Here is a 20,479-nt window from a genome sequence, read left to right as displayed (position 1 = left end):
AATAAAAATAATGAAAATAATAATAATGATAATAATAATGATAATGATACTAGTAATAATAATAATAACAATAATGATAATAATAATAATAACTGACGGTTTACTGAATCGGCTGCAGCCGAAGGCTGATTATTCGCAAAGACACACAACATATAGATTTATAAAGATGGGTCGGGATTAACGGTTAGTCTTTACAAAAACACCGGAACAGCAGTTTCCTGGTTACTGAGGAGTCTCAAAATTGGGATGAGGTGGTTGTTCTAACGCTCTTCAACAAGGCTGAATGGGTTTCATGGTTGTGATGCTAAAATGCAATCAGAAGACGAGGGATTTCAGGTCTCAGGAGTTGACCGTGGCGAGTATAATACAACTCCTTCCAGAGGAGACGGATGAGGACCACATGCAGGTTGGAGAGAGACGCGCTTTTGATACCTGTCGTAAGAGGAGCATCTTGTTTGCTCATTTCGGCGCCTGTTCCATTAAGCCTCTGTTATAAAGTGAAGACCTAGGAAGACCAATCGTAAGAGACACTCGGTAGTTTGTGAGACTAAAAGATGTGATAAAGCTCTCGAGTCTATACGCAGGGAGTCCTATTGTCTTCAGTGTACGAGAAATGCAGAGACTATAGATGAAGGACTGATGATAGTACTGAAATGTTCGTTCCAGCTTAGTTTATCGTTCAAATTGACACAGGGAACCTCGGTGGATTGGCCTGGAAGGAACCGAGACCCAATGACACAAGAAAGGTTAAGACGGGGCTGAGAGCGAGGCTACTGTTTATGTTTATGCACAAGGGTCCATTCTGCGAAACCTGTGGAATGCCAGAGGTGAGGACTCGGTAGGTAGAGATGTACCCTCGGAGACGTGCATTCTGATGACACGCAGTGAGGAAGTCTGTGAAGACTGGGATGAGACTCCTCATTTGCCCGAGACTGATGACTTTATTTGGCGACTAGATCGACAACTTTGGTGTAGTCCATGAAGGTGAAAACCACAGGTCTTGTGAGTCTCTGGGATGAGATATAGAAAGTCAAGAAAGCTGACGTGATGTTGTATGACAGACGAAGTCTTCAAATTACCAGACAAGTGAAGGCCTATCGAATTTTTAATGTCTGTGAAAGGCCAATGTTCACCAAAAATTCTCAGAGTAAGTCCCGCTACGCTGCCTCAATTTTCTACTGGGTTATAACTGTGCAAATCAACACTGCAGTTAAAACTGTGTAAGACCAACACTGTGTAGTTATAACTGTGCAAGACCAACACCATACAGTCACACCTCACAGTGTGGATGGAAAATTAACTGCTTTGTCTTCTCTGTACCGGCGAACGTATTGGCCTCTATAGTTGAAACTGCGCCATTACCTTTTTTTTTCAACGGAGAACCACTGGTCTAGTTACTCATTCCTTCGCTGTTTATGATGCCGCTCCATCAAGCTACAGCTATCACATTATGTACCACATTCATCGTGGCTTCTTTCTGTGACTTTACACTTGTAGTGGTTGATAATTTCTCAGAGCCTTAAATTTTTTTTTTCAAGAATACTTTAGGGGAATTCATAACAGCTACGTCACTGCAGTAAACTAGTAAGCCGTTGAGCTTTTCCAGTGATCTGAATCAAATTGCATCAATTTCATTTTTAATTTACTCCTTTGACATAATTACCGCTTAATGAGAGTGATTCGTTCCTCTTACATTAGACATGATACCTTAACCCCTACGAGGGAAGTACATACCTGTCCACATTACATCGAATGCCAACCTTAATTCAATATCCCTCAAGGAGCACTATCCGTTCATACTGAATCGATTCCCAGCCCTAACTCAAGTTGCCCCATAGGATTATAACTTACACAGTTTTATAAAAACTGATGAAAGTATCCTCTCGTTTATTAGGCAAAATCGCTCCCGAGGGGCAACGGAGCTTCGCTGGTCGACATCAGACCCGCCCAGTTGGTTGGCTCGACCCTCCTTATAATGACTCCCTGATCGTCCAGGAGAGTGGAGGAAGGAGTGAGTGCCTTCCTCAGCGATGTCGGCCTCACAGCCACTGGTGGCCCATTAGTCAGGCTTCCTAAGGACGATATAGCCCAGTGGTGTGGCCCAGTTCCTATCCTACACACTGGCTAGGATGACGTAGCCAGGGCAAGAAACGAATTTAAAATCGAGAAAAAAAAGCACGTCAAAGTGTAAAAGCCCAGCACAAGAGAAGATAAGACGAAACGAGACAGGAAAGGACAGGACAGGACGGTAAAGGACAGAGTGAAACAAGACAAGAACCATATAATGTTATCATATAATGCTTTACGACAGTGGGGGTTCCGAATTTATCATCCAGCGTCGATAGTTTGGGTCAGGGATGCTATATATAAACTACGTCACCAGTCAAGTTCCAGGTAAACAAAATACTTAATTCACCGGTCTCCCAGGCTTATGATTCTGGCGATGTTTAGAGCAAAGAGAAATGATCAGTTAATCATCTTAAACACTAAGGTAGCTCAAGGTGGACAAATATTTTCGTACCAATGAAAGTATTGTAAGGAAAAATGTATATACCAACAAAGATGCCTCCTGAGTTTGACTCTCGTATCAACAAAGTCTCATATAGACTTTGTATTCTAAATCGGAAGTTTCTACCCTTCAAGAGATTTCTTCCGATACATAAGAAAAAAAATAATATACACTAGACCTCTCTCACATCTGGTGGTTCTTCGGCTAAATTGAAGCTACCAGGCGAGTGTTTACTGTTCACTCGTTCATTCATAAACATCAGAGCCAAGGGCAGGGCGCCCGATACTTCACTCAGGGCGATGCGAAGCCTCCATCAATCACGATATCTCAAAAAAAAAAAAAAAAACTCTAGTTCTAGAGTTTCACGTCTTTCAGCAAGTGGTACACACCTGGGATCCGGAAAAGCGTAATTCTCCTGCGCTTACTTTTACTGGTATTCTTACCAAATGGATTACTTAAACCGACACGTTAAAATATGGCCACTATTTGTTCGTCCAGTCAGCTAGAGATGGTGCGGTATTTCAACACTGACTGCGTTGGCCACAATACTATAATTATTCATTAATATGACAGATGCCAGCTGGGGTTGCCTGAACTGGATTAAACTTGACTCCTAAACACACACATAACACTGTTGTAACTTTCGAACCAGAATCTCCGCCTCAACAGGTTTTCCTAATTTAATACTGCAAAGCTGCGTCATCACGAATGAAAACTGGTTATTTTGCATGAATGGATCGGTTTTAACCATGTCCATTGTGCGTGTGTGTTGTGTGTGTGTGTGTGTGTGTGTGTGTGTGTGTGTGTGTGTCACGGTACTATGTATAATATTGATAATACATTAATGAAAAAATAAAATTCTATGTCCTAAACGGTTTCATAGTACGTAACACCATAGGTGAGGGGACAGATTAAATGGAGTACTATATCTCTGTACAGTGTTGAGGTAAACGTGGGTGTCTTGGGGTAAACTAGATGGTCCTACAGTAAAGTGGGCGTCTTGGGGTAAACATCATGTTCCAGGACACGTTACTTCCCTCACCAAAATCCTCACCTGAGGGGCATCCTATGTTCTCAGCGCAGAAACAATCATACTCCGGTATAACACTAAAATTTGCGTCATATGCGTTCATTATGAACATGAAGTCATCTAATGTCTCTCTCACACACACACACACACACACACACACACATACACAAACGAATTTGGAAATAGGCATGTAAGCAATATATACTCAAAGTTTTATAAAGAAAACCAGAGACAAAACCACACCCACACAGACATACAAGGTAACCCACAGACATGCACAGCCATTCCCAGATGCAGATATACTGATGACGTCTGCCACATACATACAGACGTCAAAACTATGAACTTAAGAAGACAACCTGCCATAGTTACTTTGAGAAAAAAAAATCAGTGCAACACAGACGTATTCAAAAAGATCAGTTTTATTCTGTTTTTAATCAGTCAGGTCAGTCTTCCTGGGCCTTAACTCCTCTACTGACAGACTCAAGAAAGTTTCCGAAGGCTTTTAGAAAGTAAATAAATAAATATTGTACGACCAAGTACAGAAATGCAACAATAAACCTGTGCCTCCACATTCAAACCGCACAAATACAATACCACGCGTACACGCGCCTTCTTAGTGTCGCGGATAGCAATTCTGACCATGACACATGCACGGACCACCTGGGATGAAACCCGCATAGGTTCGTATCCTAATCGCGGTAGTCGGTCCACAGTCCACCCAGTTGTTCATTATCCCCTAGCGGATAGTTGATATAATGGTTACCTGGCATTGACTTAAGTAGGCACGCGCGCGCGAGAGTGTGTGTGTGTGTGTGTGTGTGTGTGTGTGTGTGTGTGTGTGACGTACAATTAGTAATCACACACGCTAAGCACTGACAGAAAAAAATGATGCATGCACATAAACACAAGCATACAAGAACTCACTCTCTCTCTCTCTCTCTCTCTCTCTCTCTCTCTCTCTCTCTCTCTCTCTCTCTCTCTCTCTCTCTCTCTCTCTCTCATCATTATATATGAATATATATATATATATATATATATATATATATATATATATATATATATATATATATATATATACAAGAGGTGAAAAAGAGGGCAAATGAAAGTTGGGGTGATAGAGTATCATTAAATCTTAGGTAGAATAAAAAGACGTTTTGGAAGAAAGTAAATAAAGTGCGTAAGACAATAGAACAAATTGGAAAATCGGTGAAGGGGGCAAATGGGGAGGTAATAACAAGTAGTGGTGATGTGAGAAGGATATGGAGTGAGTATTTTGAGTTTTTTTTTAATGTGTTTGATGATAGAATGGCAGATATGGGGTGTTTTGGTCGAGGTGGTGTGCGTAGTAACAGGGTCAGAGAGAATGGTTTGGTTAACAGAGATGAGGTAGCTTTGCGGAAGATGAAAGCCGGCAAGGTGGCGGGTTTGGATGGTATTGCAGTGGAATTTGTTAAAAAAGGGGATGACTATGTTGTTGATGGGTTGGTAAGGATATTCAAAGAATGTATGGTTCATGGTGAAGTGCCTGAGGATTGGCGGAATGCTTGCATAGTGCCACTGTGCAAGGGCAAAGGATATAAAGGAGTGTTCAAATCACAGCGGAAAAAGTTTACTTAGTATTCCTAGGAAATTATATGAGAGGGTATTGATTGAGAGGGTAAAGGCATGTACAGAGCATCAGATTGAGGAAGAGCAGTGTGGTTTCAGAAGTGGTAGAGGATGTGTGGATCATGTGTTTGCTTTGAAGAATGTATGAGAGAAATACTTAGAAAAACAGAGGAATTTGTATGTAGCATTTATGGCTCTAGAGAAGGCACATGATAGGGTTACAGAGATGCTTTGTGGAAGGTATTAAAAGTATATGGTGTGGGAGGTAAGTTGCGAGAAGGATTGAAAACTTTTTACCAAGGATGTAAGGTATGTGGACGAGTAGGAAGAGAGGGAAAGTGATTGGTTCCCAGTGAATGTCGGTTTGCGGCAGGGGTGCGTGATGTCTCCATGGTCGTTTAATTTCTGTATGGATGGGGTGGTTAGGGAGATGAATGGAAGAGTTTTGGAGAGAGGGGTAAGTATGCAGTCTGTTCTGGATGAAAGGGCTTGGAAAGTGAGTCAGTAGTTGTTCGCTGATGATACAGCGCTTATGGCTGCTTCGGACGAGAAACTGTAGAGGTTGGTGACTGAGTTTGGTAAAGCGTGTGAAAGAAGAAAGCTAAGAGTGGATGTGAATTAGAGCAAGGATGTTAGGTTCAGTAGGGTTGAGGGACGAGTTAATTGGGAGGTAAGTTAGAATGGAGAAAAACTGGAGGAAGTAAAGTGTTTTAAATATCTGGGAGTGGATTTTGCGGCGGATGGAACCACGGAAGCGAAAGTGAGTCATAGGGGTGGGGAGGGGACGAAGGTTCTGGAAGCGTTGAAGAATGTGTGGAAAGCGAGAACGTTAACTCAGAAAGCAAAAATGGGTATGCTTGAAGGAATAGTGGTTCCAACAATGTTATATGGTTGAGAGGCATGGTTGTGAGGAGGAGGGTGGATGTGTTGGAAATGAAATGTTTGAGGACAATATGTGGTGTGAGGTGGTTTGATCGATCAAGTAATGAAAGGGTGAGAGAGATGTGTGGTAATAAAAAGAATGTAGTTGAGAGAGCATAAGAGGGTGTACTGAAATGGTTTGGTCATATGGAGAGAATGAGTGAGGAAAGATTGACAAAAAGGATATATGTGTCAGAGGTAGAGGGAACGAGGAGAAGCGGGAGACCAAACTGGAGGTGGAAGGATAGGGTGAAAAAGATTTTGAGTGATCGAGGCCTGAACATACAAGAGGATGAAAGGCGTGTAAGGAATAGAGTGAATTGGAACGATGTGGTATAAGGAGTCGACTTGCTCTCAATGGATTGAACCAGGGCATGTGAAGCGTCTGGGGTAAACAATGGAAAGTTTTGTGGGGCTTGGATGTGGAAAGGGAGCTGTGGTTTCGGTGCATTGCACATGATGTCAGCTAGAGACTGAGTGGGAACGAATGTGGCCTTTTTTGTCTTTTCCTAACGCTACCTCGCGGGGGGTTGGGGGGATGCTATTTCATGTGCTGTGGGATGGTGATGCGAATGGATAAATGCAGCAAGTATTAATATGCAAGGTTATTAGGTACAGTAGGGTTGAGGGTCAAGTCAATTGGGAGGTGAGTTTGAATGGAGAAAAACTGGAGGAAGTGAAGTGTTTTAGATATCTGGGAGTGGATCTGTCAGCGGATGGAACCATGGAAGCGGAAGTGGATCATAGGGTGGGGGAGGGGGCGAAAATTTTGGGAGCCTTGAAAAATGTGTGGAAGTCGAGAACATTATCTCGGAAAGCAAAAATGGGTATGTTTGAAGGAATAGTGGTTCCAACAATGTTGTATGGTTGCGAGGCGTGGGCTATGGATAGAGTTGTGCGCAGGAGGATGGATGTGCTGGAAATGAGATGTTTGAGGACAATGTGTGGTGTGAGGTGGTTTGATCGAGTAAGTAACGTAAGGGTAAGAGAGATGTGTGGAAATAAAAAGAGCGTGGTTGAGAGAGCAGAAGAGGGTGTTTTGAAATGGTTTGGGCACATGGAGAGAATGAGTGAGGAAAGATTGACCAAGAGGATATATGTGTCGGAGGTGGAGGGAACGAGGAGAAGAGGGAGACCAAATTGGAGGTGGAAAGATGGAGTGAAAAAGATTTTGTGTGATCGGGGCCTGAACATGCAGGAGGGTGTAAGGAGGGCAAGGAATAGAGTGAATTGGAGCGATGTGGTATACAGGGGTTGACGTGCTGTCAGTGGAGTGAATCAAGGCATGTGAAGCGTCTGGGGTAAACCATGGAAAGCTGTGTAGGTATGTATATTTGCGTGTGTGGACGTGTGTATGTACATGTGTATGGGGGGGGGGGGTTGGGCCATTTCTTTCGTCTGTTTCCTTGCGCTACCTCGCAAACGCGGGAGACAGCGACAAAGTATAAAAAAAAAAAAAAAAAAAAAAAAAAAAAAAAAAAAAAAAGGTATATACATGTCTGTGTATGTATATGTATACGTTGAAATGTATAGGTATGCATATGTGAGTGTGTGGACGTTTATGTATATACATATGTATATAGGTGGGTTGGGCAATTCTTACGTCTGCTTTTGCGCTTCCTAGCTGACGCGGGAGACGGCGATTAAGTACAATATTATATATATATATATATATATATATATATATATATATATATATATATATATATATATATATATATATATATTTATTTATTTATTTATTTATTTATTTATTTTGCTTTGTCGCTGTCTCCCGCGTTTGCGAGGTAGCGCAAGGAAACAGACGAAAGAAATGGCCCAACCCACCCCCATACACAATGTATACACACACACACGTCCACACACGCAAATATACATACCTATACATCTCAATATATATATATATATATATATATATATATATATATATATATATATATATATATATATATATATATATATACGCAAAGGTACGCAGCAAAAACAAAACACATACATAGACATCTATGCTGTTCCATGCAGCCAATATATGTACACAAACATACCCACGCACGTGCAGGGGAACATACACACGGTCATACACATACACCGACATCGAACAAGCAATAGAGCATCTCATTCGTAAACGGCTGCCACGCCTTGTGACATAAAATATTAAATCCTCACAGCCGGACGGCTTGCAGACCGCCTAATTTTCGAGAAATACACCTCGGCTCCGCCTTGACCTTTGATATACTATAGTTATATTTTAGGCTTTATCTCGACAATCGCCCGAGACATTTATACTAAATGCCACGTTTGGTACAACCCACGGCTCCAGCCAGACTTAAAACTACATAAATGATAGTCTTTTTTTTTTTTCCTTTTTATTTTTGGTCTCGGGGAACTTACCTAACATATTGAAGACGTAAAGATTAGCTGCGACTGTCGCAGGTGAGTAAGGTTAGAGTTGTATCTAGGATGTGGTTGTAGTAATGGTGGGTCGTGATGTGGTTCTAGTGTGTGTGAGAGATGCTTGCGATTTTGGCTGTGTTTAGCTGTGCTGTGATGGTTGTGCGGCTAGGCTGTTTGAATCTGGTGGGCTGGATAAACTCGATTATGGTTGTGGTGAGTAGGCTGGTTGTAGTTCTGATAAATGGGTTAGGGTGTTGGTTATATAGGCTGTGGTTGTGGTACGCGTGGTGGGCTGCGGTTGTAGTGTGTGGCATATGCTGCTGTGATGAGTGGGTTGAGCTCACTGTGGTTGAGGGTGTCAAACTGGGCTGCAGTTGGGTTACCCTGTGTTTGTGGTAGACAAGCATAGATAACTTAAAATAACTTGCTAGTCTTAAGTTGTGGTAGGCGTATTGTGCTTTGACTAAGATCGGAATGTGGTTGGCGCTCAGCTGGAGGAACTGGGCTGCGTGTGTTAGTGAGTGGGATGGGGTGGCCTGTGGCTTTCTCAGGTAGACTGAGCTTCAGTTGTTGTGGGTAGAGAGACAAGTACGCAGGTCTGTGGCTAAGGTGAACATGTGTTACATACCTGAGAACTCGTAGTTTCTGGCATAAAAAATTCTTTCATCAAGCGCAGATATTCCAGACCACATTTCATCTTGTACATAATCTTCGTAATAACAGGTTTGATTCTCCAAGAAAATCATTCATCTTAGATTATTCACGTCGAGGCCATGATCACGCAAAGATTCCGGACACTGGCTCTCCCTCAAGATAGGTACAGAAATATATATCCAACAGCTTCTGTGTTAAGAATAATATTAGCCATAACCTCTTACAAGTAAGCACATATGGATTTACTTACTATACTAAATACCAAATCGCTGATAACATGAAGCCCGTTAGCCTCAAAGCATTTACAGCCATTAAGACCGAGAAGTGGTGAAACGAGCGGTCATTACACCGGCTGGCAAGTATTGATCCAGTTACTTATGAGTTCAGACCAATAAGATAAGAGATCTAATGGTGCTAGAATCTTCCTGGCTCAGAGTATCAGCTTTATCTACAGTACATATACACTCGCACTGCGACTGTAAATCAACGCGTAGAATGTCAAGGAAATAAAGCTATATACGAATCTCTTACCTGTGTTACGTGATCCGAGTTAGAGTGTCTTTATTACAATGGCATTTGGAAGGGATAGGAGAGTGTAGGATTAACATTACTACTTGCAAAAATAACACCGAATGAGAAGTCCGAAGTTTATATTACAAAGAGAAAGACTTCACTATTTTGCGTATTGTTAGCTTGTTTTCGGGCAGAATCTTGTTGCATATCGATGTGACACACTCGTCATATCCCTCGAGGTGGACGACCTCTGAATGCTTTACTGTAACACTCTGACACGAGTCTTGTAACACATCAACACTCATGACACTTGCCACAGATAAACTATTGCTTATACATGAATGGTTTACATTATTCAAAGGAGTGTTCTTATACACGCATTCCTAGACTTATCAAAAATTCTTCACACACACACACACACACACACACACACACACACACACACACACAGAAAGAGAGACAGAGGCTATGACATGAACATAAGCAAGAGAATTGTTAGAGATGAGGTAAAATAAGTACCTTTATATCATAAAAGTGGTGATTGGATGGAATAAACTGAATTATGAGTCTATAAGACTTGTTAGTAATGAAGTAAAAAACTACATTTATATCATTAATGTAGCCGATTAATGGAATAAACTGAATTATAAAACTGCGTATGTGGATACCATACTAAAGTTTCAAAAGCTGCACCATAGTAGAAAACGTTCAAGAGATGGGGCCTACCTCATGTGGCACTTCCTCCCTCTAATGTCCAAACAGGTAATTCTAAATAGATTACCACACACACATACACACACACACACACACACACGCGCGCGCGCGCGCGCGTGGTGTAGTTGTAGACGTCGTAGACCACAAACAGGCTTGCCCATGTTCGTTCGACTCCTAGGTGTGGCAGTCAGCTCACGGCCAATCAGCTATTCATCCTCCACTCCGAGCTGGTAGATAGATGGGTGCCTGGCTTAGGCTGGTGTGTGTGTGTGTGTGTGTGTGTGTGTGTGTGTGTGTGTGTTTACACGTAAATGATACATATAGAAAATTATGAGATGAGGCAACATGAGTGTAAAACTCTCTTCAAATAACGCACGAATAGTAATCACATATATTTATAAAAAAAAATATCTAAAGTCTAAAAAAGAAAATTTATGACAGTCTTGCTGGCAGTAGGAATAATGATAAACGCATCACGGTATTTCGACCAGTGAAATATTTACACACAAGGTCATATCTCAAACGTAACACAATTATACCTGATTATGTTCAGGAAAAAAAAATATATATATAATGCGCCTTCAAATTATGTCTGGCAACTGCCACCCAAAGTCCTTCATTAACGAGAGTGGTGGCTTGGTGCCCACACTACAAAAAAAAAAAAAAAATAAAGAAATAAATTATTTTCAAATAATGACAGGCTGATATGAAATATCGTAAGCTGGGGTGTGGGAATGAGATTAACATTTTCCCACAGACACTGACCACAAGGCCCGTGACGCAGGAGAGAGAGAGTTCCAGCACGACAATCATGGGATTCTAAATCTTCACCAGTTACTTCCCCAGACCCGCTCGGCCGCCTCCTTCACAGTCACCGTCAGGAGTTATCTTTCCCTTCATACCGCCAGGGTTACACTGGGAATGTGATCCTTCCCTGACTGTGTGTGTATAGTCGGCTCTAGATCACTCACACTCTGTGGGATATCTCCTGGATGACCTTGATCCTTTGGTCTGATGTAGGGTGAAGTACCAGGAGGAATTGGATTATCGCTGATGGGTTTTGATGCAGATGTGCCTTATCAGGTTTTCCAGGATTAAAAACTATAAAGAGCGCGGCGGAGCCTTCATGACCATCTCCGTCATATGAATATATATATATATATATATATATATATATATATATATATATATATATATATATATATATATATATATATATATATATATTACATAACACCTACAGCTAAGGCAGGTCTTAAATTACCAAAGGCATCAATAACGCGCTTTATCATAAAACGGATTAAGGATAAAGCAATGAACACCTTGGGTCTTAGGCAGGCAGAGAGATCTATTCCTCCTTTTCAAGTGTTCGTGAATACTTTATAATGCTTAAGGTACTCGATCACGCGTCTCTGCCTCTGAAACAGACGAGAAAATACTGAAACATATACTTGAGCCAGACGTCAAATGCCACAACCCCAGAAGATAAATATCATACTAGACAACAAGAACCGTTACCTTAGTTATCTTTTCATGAAAGCAACTCTAACTCGAGACACCGATTCTTTAAAGGCTACCAATGTAATTTGTCAATTTTCTCGCAATAAAGAAAGATGGAAAGTTGAAATTTCTGTAAATTACATCGATTCGACCTCTAACACTTTTTCTCGCTGCCAGAAAATAAAATCAAGACACGGAGCAGTGAGAACGCACCCAGAAAATAATCATAACACGTTCCACATAAGACAGCAGTCAGTAGAAAGTATCTAAGTTCTTGAGCACTATACATGCATGAACGTACTACAAATTATGGAAGCCATATGAACGAATTCAAAGAAGAGCAACAAAACTTACAAGCCTTATGAGAGCACACTCAAATAACTAAAGTTATTCCTTCTAAAAAAAAAAAAAAAAGAAAAGAAGCGCAGATTCCGGCCTGATAAATGTGAATATAATGCTGCTAAATTTCGATAACTTATCAAATAGAATTCTTCAAGACCTTAGACTCAATAACCAGAAATAATTGCCTGAAGATTAAAGGTAGGAGACTTAATAGCAATGTGGGCAAGTTTTTTTTTTTTTTTTTCAAAAACATAGCGTTGGAACACTGCAATAAACTTCCTCCCGAAGCTAAACAAATACTTCGCTGGCTTTTCTTAAAGAATCCAGCCTCAGAGCAGATGTCATCAAATTGATAGGGGACATTTTCCAGTCCACACTACCATACAATTTACGTTTTATCTTACCACAATACGACATGGTATGTTCTACACTTTTTTCCAGATAACGTCTTCTGTTATCCTTCCTGTGTCCTTCCATGAACCATTGCCCAAGCTTCCCAAAACACCAAAAGACCTCACTCTCCATACCAGCCACTGCATCCCACTCCCCCGCCAGCTAAGTTCCCATGTAGGTACCAGCGCCACCTTCTGTCTAGTAAAAGTCAGTCTCAGGAATCAAAAAGTATCTAATTGAATATCTAATTGAAAAATATCTAATTGAATTTTAGTTCTGTTCAGTATAATGTAAGGTCTTCAATTCCTAAAGATACTGTTATAGTACTGCGAATCGTTGAATCATCAATGCATTGCAAGAAATTTTAGTGATATACGTGGATAACATTTCCATGATGAAACATGGATACGGTAGGTCTACTTCACAACTACCAGAACAATAGGAAAACAATAGAAAGTTTGGTCTTTAATGAAGTGTCCCAAACAAATACTTTCTAGCCTACTGTATTACATATAATAAACACACACACACACACACACACACACACACACACACACAAACAAAATGTGTTGAAGGTGAGAACATTATCTCGCAAAGCAAAAATGCATATGTTTGAAGGAATAGTGGTTCCAACAATGTTATATGGCTGCGAGGCGTGGGCTATATAGATAGAGTTGTGCGAAGGAGGCCGGATGTGTTGGAAATGAGATGTTTGAGGACAATATGTGGTGTGAGGTAGTTTGATCGAGTAAGTAATGAAAGGGTAAGAGAGATGTGTGGTAATATAAAGAGTGTGGTTGAGAGAGGAGAAGAGGGTGTTTTGAAATGGTTTGGTCACATGGAGAGAATGAGTAAAGAAAGATTGACAAAGAGGATATGTGTGTCAGAGGTGGAGGGAACGAGAAGTGGGAGACCAAATTGGAAGTGGAAAGATGGAGTGAAAATGATTTTGAGTGATCAGGGCCTGAACATGCAGGAGGGTGAAAGGCGTGCTAGGAATAGAGTGAATTGGAACGATGTGGTATACCCAGGGTCGACGTGCTGTCAATGGATTGAACCAGGGCATTTGAAGCGTCTGGGGTAAACCATGGAAAGTTTTATGGGGCCTGGATATGGAAAGGGATCTGTGGTTTCGGTGCATTATACATGACAGCTAGAAACTGAGTGAACGGATGTGGCCTTTGTTGTCTTTTTCTAGCGCTACCTCGTGCGCGTGCGGGGGGAGGGAGGTGCCATTTCATGTGTGGTGGGGTGGCGACGGGAACGAATAAAGTAAGGAAGTATGAATTATGTACATGTGTATGTATGTATATGTCTGTGTATGTATATACATGTATACGTTGAAATGTATAGGTATGTATATGTGCCTGTGTGGAAGTGTATGTATATACATGTGTATGTGGGTGGGTTGGTCCATTCTTTCGTTTGTTTTATGTTTCCTTGCGCTACCTCCCTAACGCGGGAGACAGCAACAAAGTATAATAAACAAAATGATATATATATATATATATATATATATATATATATATATATATATATATATATATATATATATATATATATATATATTCCATGACAATCTGGTGGTGTGAGAGAAACACAGGTTGGGTGGGAAACACTATACTGATTCTAACGTTCCGACAGTCATGATCACAGAAAGAGTGCAGAAGAACAGGAGTCAGGGTGTCATCGTCGGCCTTCACCCCTCTGGGTATCTGGTGTGCCCTCCCAAATGGTTGCGCCAGGCGTCTAACCTTGCCGCCTCTGCCATGTTCCCTCTGGCCGTCCCTGCCGTGACTGACCTAAACGTCTCTGTCAAGCTCGCTCGCGCCGCCACGGCAGCGGTGATCTGTCTCGCGGCCGCTATTGCAATGTACACAAAGCCTATCCGGGACTTTGCGTTTTCTTTTGTCGCTATGCAAGCCGCTTCAATCGATTCTCTTACTTTTCTCGAACTGCCCTTGCTTAGTATTTCCATCCCACTCCAGTTCGGCAGGTGCCTTTTTTCCTCTGCATGCACCACCAGTGAGCAAAAGGCTCTGTGCGGCTTGATGTCGTTCTTGTGTTTCGCTTCACTCTTTTCCAATCCTCTCCCCGTCTCACCAAAGTACGACGCTGGCATCCGTTGCATGGTATCTTGTACACAATACTCAAGTTTTTGTTCGTCTCTCAGCTTCCTACTCCTTATAATTCTACCTATTTTGTTTGTGGAAGCACTAACCACTTTCACATCTGCTTTTCTCAGGTACCTTCCCACGCATTCTGCCGTTTTCGAGTGAGGAACCGATGTATATCTTCCCTCACTCCTGTCACTGTAATTATTGCCGTTTTCATTCAAGATGTTACTCACCTTCTTTCTTAACTTCTTAACCAGTCCCCTCGTGTGCGCCAACTTCTCAAATGTTTCCTCCAGGTATTCCTCACTGTAAATCCTGATGGCTCTAATAAAGAAGCCAATCACCACACGCTCTTGTTTTTGTGCTGTGAGCCGAAAAATAATGAATAAAATCGTCTCTCTTGGTTGGCTTCGTGTAAACTGAGAATTTAACATCTCCCTCTCTCTTGATGACGGTGTTTAGGAACGGTAATTGCACATCTGTGTCTTCCTTTAATGTGAACTGTATCCTTTCAATGACATAGTTCAGTCTTCGTAGTTTGTTTCCTATATTCACTTCCTCGGACATTATGGCTCGGACATCGTTCACGTATCGGTACCAATGAGCCATTCTACCCATAATACTCACTAATTTGTCAGCATCCAGAGTCTCCATTAACAAGCTGGTCATCACTGCTGACAGTAGGCTACCCATCGCCAGTCCCGAATGTTGACTCTATTCTTCATCCTCAAATGATAATGTCCTAAAGTTCACGCACAGTGACACTAATTCCAAATAGTTCACTTTTCTGACAGGGAAGTCGTTCTCCTCAACGTGTTCTAATTCTAATACCTTCCTCACCGCTTCTATAGCACCCTTAACCGGTACATTTGTAAAAAGAGCATTTACATCGAAGATAACCATTCTCTTTCCCTTAAGATCAATGTTATTCAGTCTTGTTATCAAGTCGATTTTTTTTTTCTTAGATGTGCGCCACTTATTGATTTGAGGGGTCTTGGGCATGGGTCTAGCCCGACACTTTGCCGGTCTGTGAGGGGCAAGCATTCCCAATGCCAGACGTAATCGGTCTCAAATGGATCCCAGGTTTGTGCACCTTGGGAAGTTCTTTCATCCTAGGGGGTGTGGGAGCCTCCTCCGACAGGCCCAGCAGCCTCTTACCTCGTTCAGTCGGGTTCAGAATCTGACGCGCCTTCATCTTAAATCTATTCGACTCACTCTCAATATATCCTTTATGCTTCCTTTCATAGGCCGATGTATCACTAAGAATTCCATCATTTTGTCTTGGTAATCCATTCTGTTCATGATCACCACACAGTCCCATTATCTGCTTGTGTAACAACTATGTTCTCACACTTCCTTAGGTTGTGTAACGCCACATAGTATCTCCTCGGAATCGAACACTTTTTACCTTATGCCATCGCCTTGAAATACGCGATGAAGCCGTTTGAAGCCTTTGTCAACATCGCCCTCGTCTTGTCTGTAATTCTTGGTAACGCACTCAACAAAACTCGTATTATCTACACCTACGTCCAACTTCAGTCTCAGAGAAAGAGCTTGTTTCTCTATCTGTCAACACTTTATCCGACAAATTCTCTAACAGAACTTCTATTCGTACATTGTCCCACTCACTGGTTACACAGAGCTGTTCCAGCCTATCTCATAACCTACTTTTCTGTACCCTTTGTTCATGATCCAGTTTTTCCCACTAGTCGCCACGGTAAGGCAACCTCACTTCTATTGTCTTTCAGCTCCTCCAACCTGTTAGCAAGTTATGCTAGGTTTATTCCAAATATATCCTGGCGCTGTCACTAAACGGTTTGCCTGGGAGACTCTTGGGAAGGACTTGTTCTTCCAGGCACTTCGTCGTTGGTTCATCCGTGAGTGGGCTCAAATCAAAAGAGTGTCTAGCGTTCCTACTCCTCGAGCATCGATGCATCCCAACCCCGGGGAAGAGACAGAGAGACTGGCCAACCTCTTCTCAGACGTGTAAACACAGGCAATCTAGGTACACGAGCCACAGGAGAGCAGCAACTACGGCGACAAAGCAGACTACACATCGTCCTGGAGACATGCTGAAGAGAATACAGCACCGACAGGCCTTTCAGTAATCAAGTACTCTACAAGGTAATGAATTGGAGCACGGATACAGCACCAGGGTAAAGCTGGACACGAGGCACTGTTGCTAGATATGGACGCCCCGTGGACAAAACAAAGACTTTCACAAGAATGTTAGAGGGCAGACATACTGCCCATTCGGAAGCCAAGAGAGCCAGGGAAGCCAAGACCCATTACCCTCCTCAGTTGTATAGCCAATACCGGAGAGACAATGGTTTTAAACAGACTGAAGTGAAAGATCGCAAGTCCGCACCTTCACATCTTTGCATACACGGAAGGTACTGGAACAGCAAATAATCTAGCTGATCTGCTCGGCCCTGCTAACAATAAATCAGCCTTTATAGTGTTCCTCAACCTCGAAAAGGCCTTCGAGCTCGCTAGTCCGCTAGCAATATTACCCTAGTTGGAAAAGGAGTCCAGGAGAGAATGCTTGGATGAATCCAAGACCATCTCACTGGCAGAAAGGAAAGAGTCCGTTTTCAGGGGTCACATCGACCTACACGCCCCTTGAGAACGGAGCCCCACAAGGAGGCATCCTAATCCCAACACTATTGAACACACTAATGGAAAATTTAGTAAAACTCCCCTTCAGGCAGACAGCGAAGCTCCTCTGCTACAACGCCCAACACGCACTGCAACTCATAGAAAACGAGGCAGGATGTTCACCATTCAGGACACTCTTTTTCCGTCCTGTATAAATAATTTCAAACAAAATGAATAGGTAACTGCGCACAGACACACATACACGGGCCTCCGTAGTGTTGTGGTTGGCGTTACGGACCATAAGCCAGCACAGAACAATCCATAGTCGGACTCTGATGGAGTCGAATTGTGGACGTGACTATCAACCCACACCTAACTCAGGTGTTCATCTCCTCTTGGAGCTGGTCGATAAATGGGTACCTGGCTTCAGCTGAGATGTGTGTGTGTGTGTGTGTGTGTGTGTGTGTGTGTGTGTATACATACTCAAGAAAAGACATACAAGGTTAACAGTCGGGGTAACACGAGTGTAAAGTAAAACTCACACCAGCAACACACAAACAGTCATCACACACACACAATCACGAACACTTTTATGGATCATGGTGGCTAAAGAAAACAAGCCAAATGTCTGTATAGTTAATGGTGTGATTCACGAACTGGTGCCAGCCAGGCAGGCAGCCCGGTCCAACACCATCACTCACTATCTGTAATTTCATTAAATGGCATTTCTTGGGTGGGCGAGCGCAATGGGGCGGTACATTGATAGCTCAATAGTGTGTGATGGATGAAAACCTAAGACTCTCTCTCTCTCTCTCTCTCTCTCTCTCTCTCTCTCTCTCTCTCTCTCTCTCTCTCTCTCTCTCTCTCGTATCTTTAGGACTCTCTACCATCCGGACGTTCTTCATCTTCATAGTCTCTCAGTTTGTCAAACTCTTGCTCTCGCTCTTTATCAACATGTACCGCTGTTTCCTTTTCCATCCATCAACCTCTCTCTCTCTCTCTCTCTCTCTCTCTCTCTCTCTCTCTCTCTCTCTCTCTCTCTCTCTCTCTCTCTCTCTCTCTTCTCTCATCTGAGCCAACTAGCAAGAACTTATTCTCATCTTCCAAAACCTTCTTTCTTTTCTTCCCACCACTAGGAACCTTCCCTTTACCCATCATCATCATCACCATCATCCTTCTATCCCAACCTCCTCTCCCTACCTCCCATCAGCTTCCATCTCCCTTACCTTCTCAAGCGGAAATTCTCCTTTCTATGGCCACAATCGATGTTCCTTTCAAGTCTGTTGTGACAGAGTTAGCCCCCCACCCCCACCCCACCCCAATCCCTCCCCTCCTCTCGCACAAGTACCTGTAATGCAGGCCGGTGTAGAGCGTCTGGGATCTGTCTTTAAGAGAGGGAAAAAAAAAGGTAATCATCCAGTGTCATCTTGTAATAACGTTAGACACACCGTCTGCCATGTCTGAGGAAGTCTGATCAATCACCGACGAGAGAGAGAGAGTAGGAGCCTGATCAATCACCGACGAGGACGAGTAAATGGTTGATCAATCTCCGACGATGGACGAGTAAATGGTTGATCAATCTCCGACGAGGACGAGTGAATGGTTGATCAATCACCGGCGTGAGAGAGTGCGAGTCTGATCAATCACCGACGATGGACGAGTAAATGGTTGATCAATCACCGACGATGGACGAGTAAATGGTTGATCAATCACCGACGATGGACGAGTAAATGGTTGATCAATCACCAACGAGGACGAGTGAATGGTTGATCAATCACCGGCGTGAGAGAGTGCGAATCTAATCAATCACCGACGAAGACGAATGAATGGTTGATCAATCACCGACGAGGGCAAGCGAGAGGTTGATCAATCACCGACGAGGGCAAGCGAGAGGTTGATCAATCACCGACGACGGTGAGTGAATGCTCCACCGGCCATCCTCTGCTAACTTGTTATTGTCGATGACCACCCATCACCCCCCCCCCCCCCCCCCCCTCGAACCCCACCCCCGGCCAGACAATGCCAGGCTCTTCAGGTTAATCGAAAGCTTCTTTGGTGCTGTTGGGGAAGGGGAGCTCTGGGAGGAACATGGGCCCCGAGTGATGGATGGAAGGAACCAGTGGAAGGAGGAGGAGGAGGAAGGTAGGAAGAGAAGAGAAGTATAGAGGGAGTTAATGGAATAGCGGAGGGATGGACAGAAGTAGAGGAACGAATGATTGATGGGAAGAGTTTTGGAAGGGTGAAGGAGGGAGCAATGAAAACGAACTGAGGAAAAGGAGAGAGAGAGAGAGAGAGAGAGAGAGAGAGAGAGAGAGAGAGAGAGAGAGAGAGAGAGAGAGAGAGAGAGAGAGAGAGAGAGAGAGAGAGAGAGAGAGAGAGAGAGAGAGAGAGAGACGAAGGAAGTAGGATGACGAAGGGAGAGGAACAAACGAATAATGCAGGGAGACAGAAGAACAAAGGAAAGCTAGAAGAAGGCAGAGATGGAGAAAGAAATTAGGGGAATTCTGAGGAGGGATGGAGAACGACACACGAATAAGGAAAGACGGAATGAGACATACAGGAGAGAGGGAGGGACACAGGAAGGGATGGACGACAGGAACGAGGAAGGGAACGAATGAGAGATGAAGAGAAACTTACAAATAAAGTTGAAGGAACCAGACAGACAGACGAACGGGAGACTGATGGAGCGAGCCAGAAACTTGGAAGGGAGTGAAGAGAGGCAAATAAGCCAGGGAGAGAGATGGAGGAAAGCTGAAGAAACGAAGAGATGTAAGGAGGCAGAGAAACAAAGGACACAGAAGAAAGGAGGCAGTTGAAGGGAGAGAGACAGCGGTAGTAGATGAACGAGGAGTAAATACTGAGAAAGGTCTGACGTACGAGGGAGGGAGATGAAAGGAACCAGAAAAATATGAGAAGGATGGAAGAGGAAGCACAGGAAAGGTCAGCGTAACAAATGCGTCCAGGGAGGATTGTCGGATTTTGAATGAGGTAAAAAATGTAAAGAAGATTCGTAATGGAGGAAATAGTGGACAACAGAATGTAAAACGTAAGGTAGTGAGAACAGGTAGTAAGAGGGAGGAGAGAAGAACTGTGGAGAAGGGAAGGAGAAACTGCTGAGGCACTTGAGTGAGAAGGACGTAAAGGAAGTGTAAAGTAAAACGAAATACACCGAACACAGTGTCA

This window comes from Panulirus ornatus, chromosome 18, assembly GCF_036320965.1.
Source record: "Panulirus ornatus isolate Po-2019 chromosome 18, ASM3632096v1, whole genome shotgun sequence".
Classification (NCBI taxonomy): Eukaryota; Metazoa; Arthropoda; class Malacostraca; order Decapoda; family Palinuridae; genus Panulirus; species Panulirus ornatus.
This window is presented reverse-complemented; position numbering follows the sequence as displayed.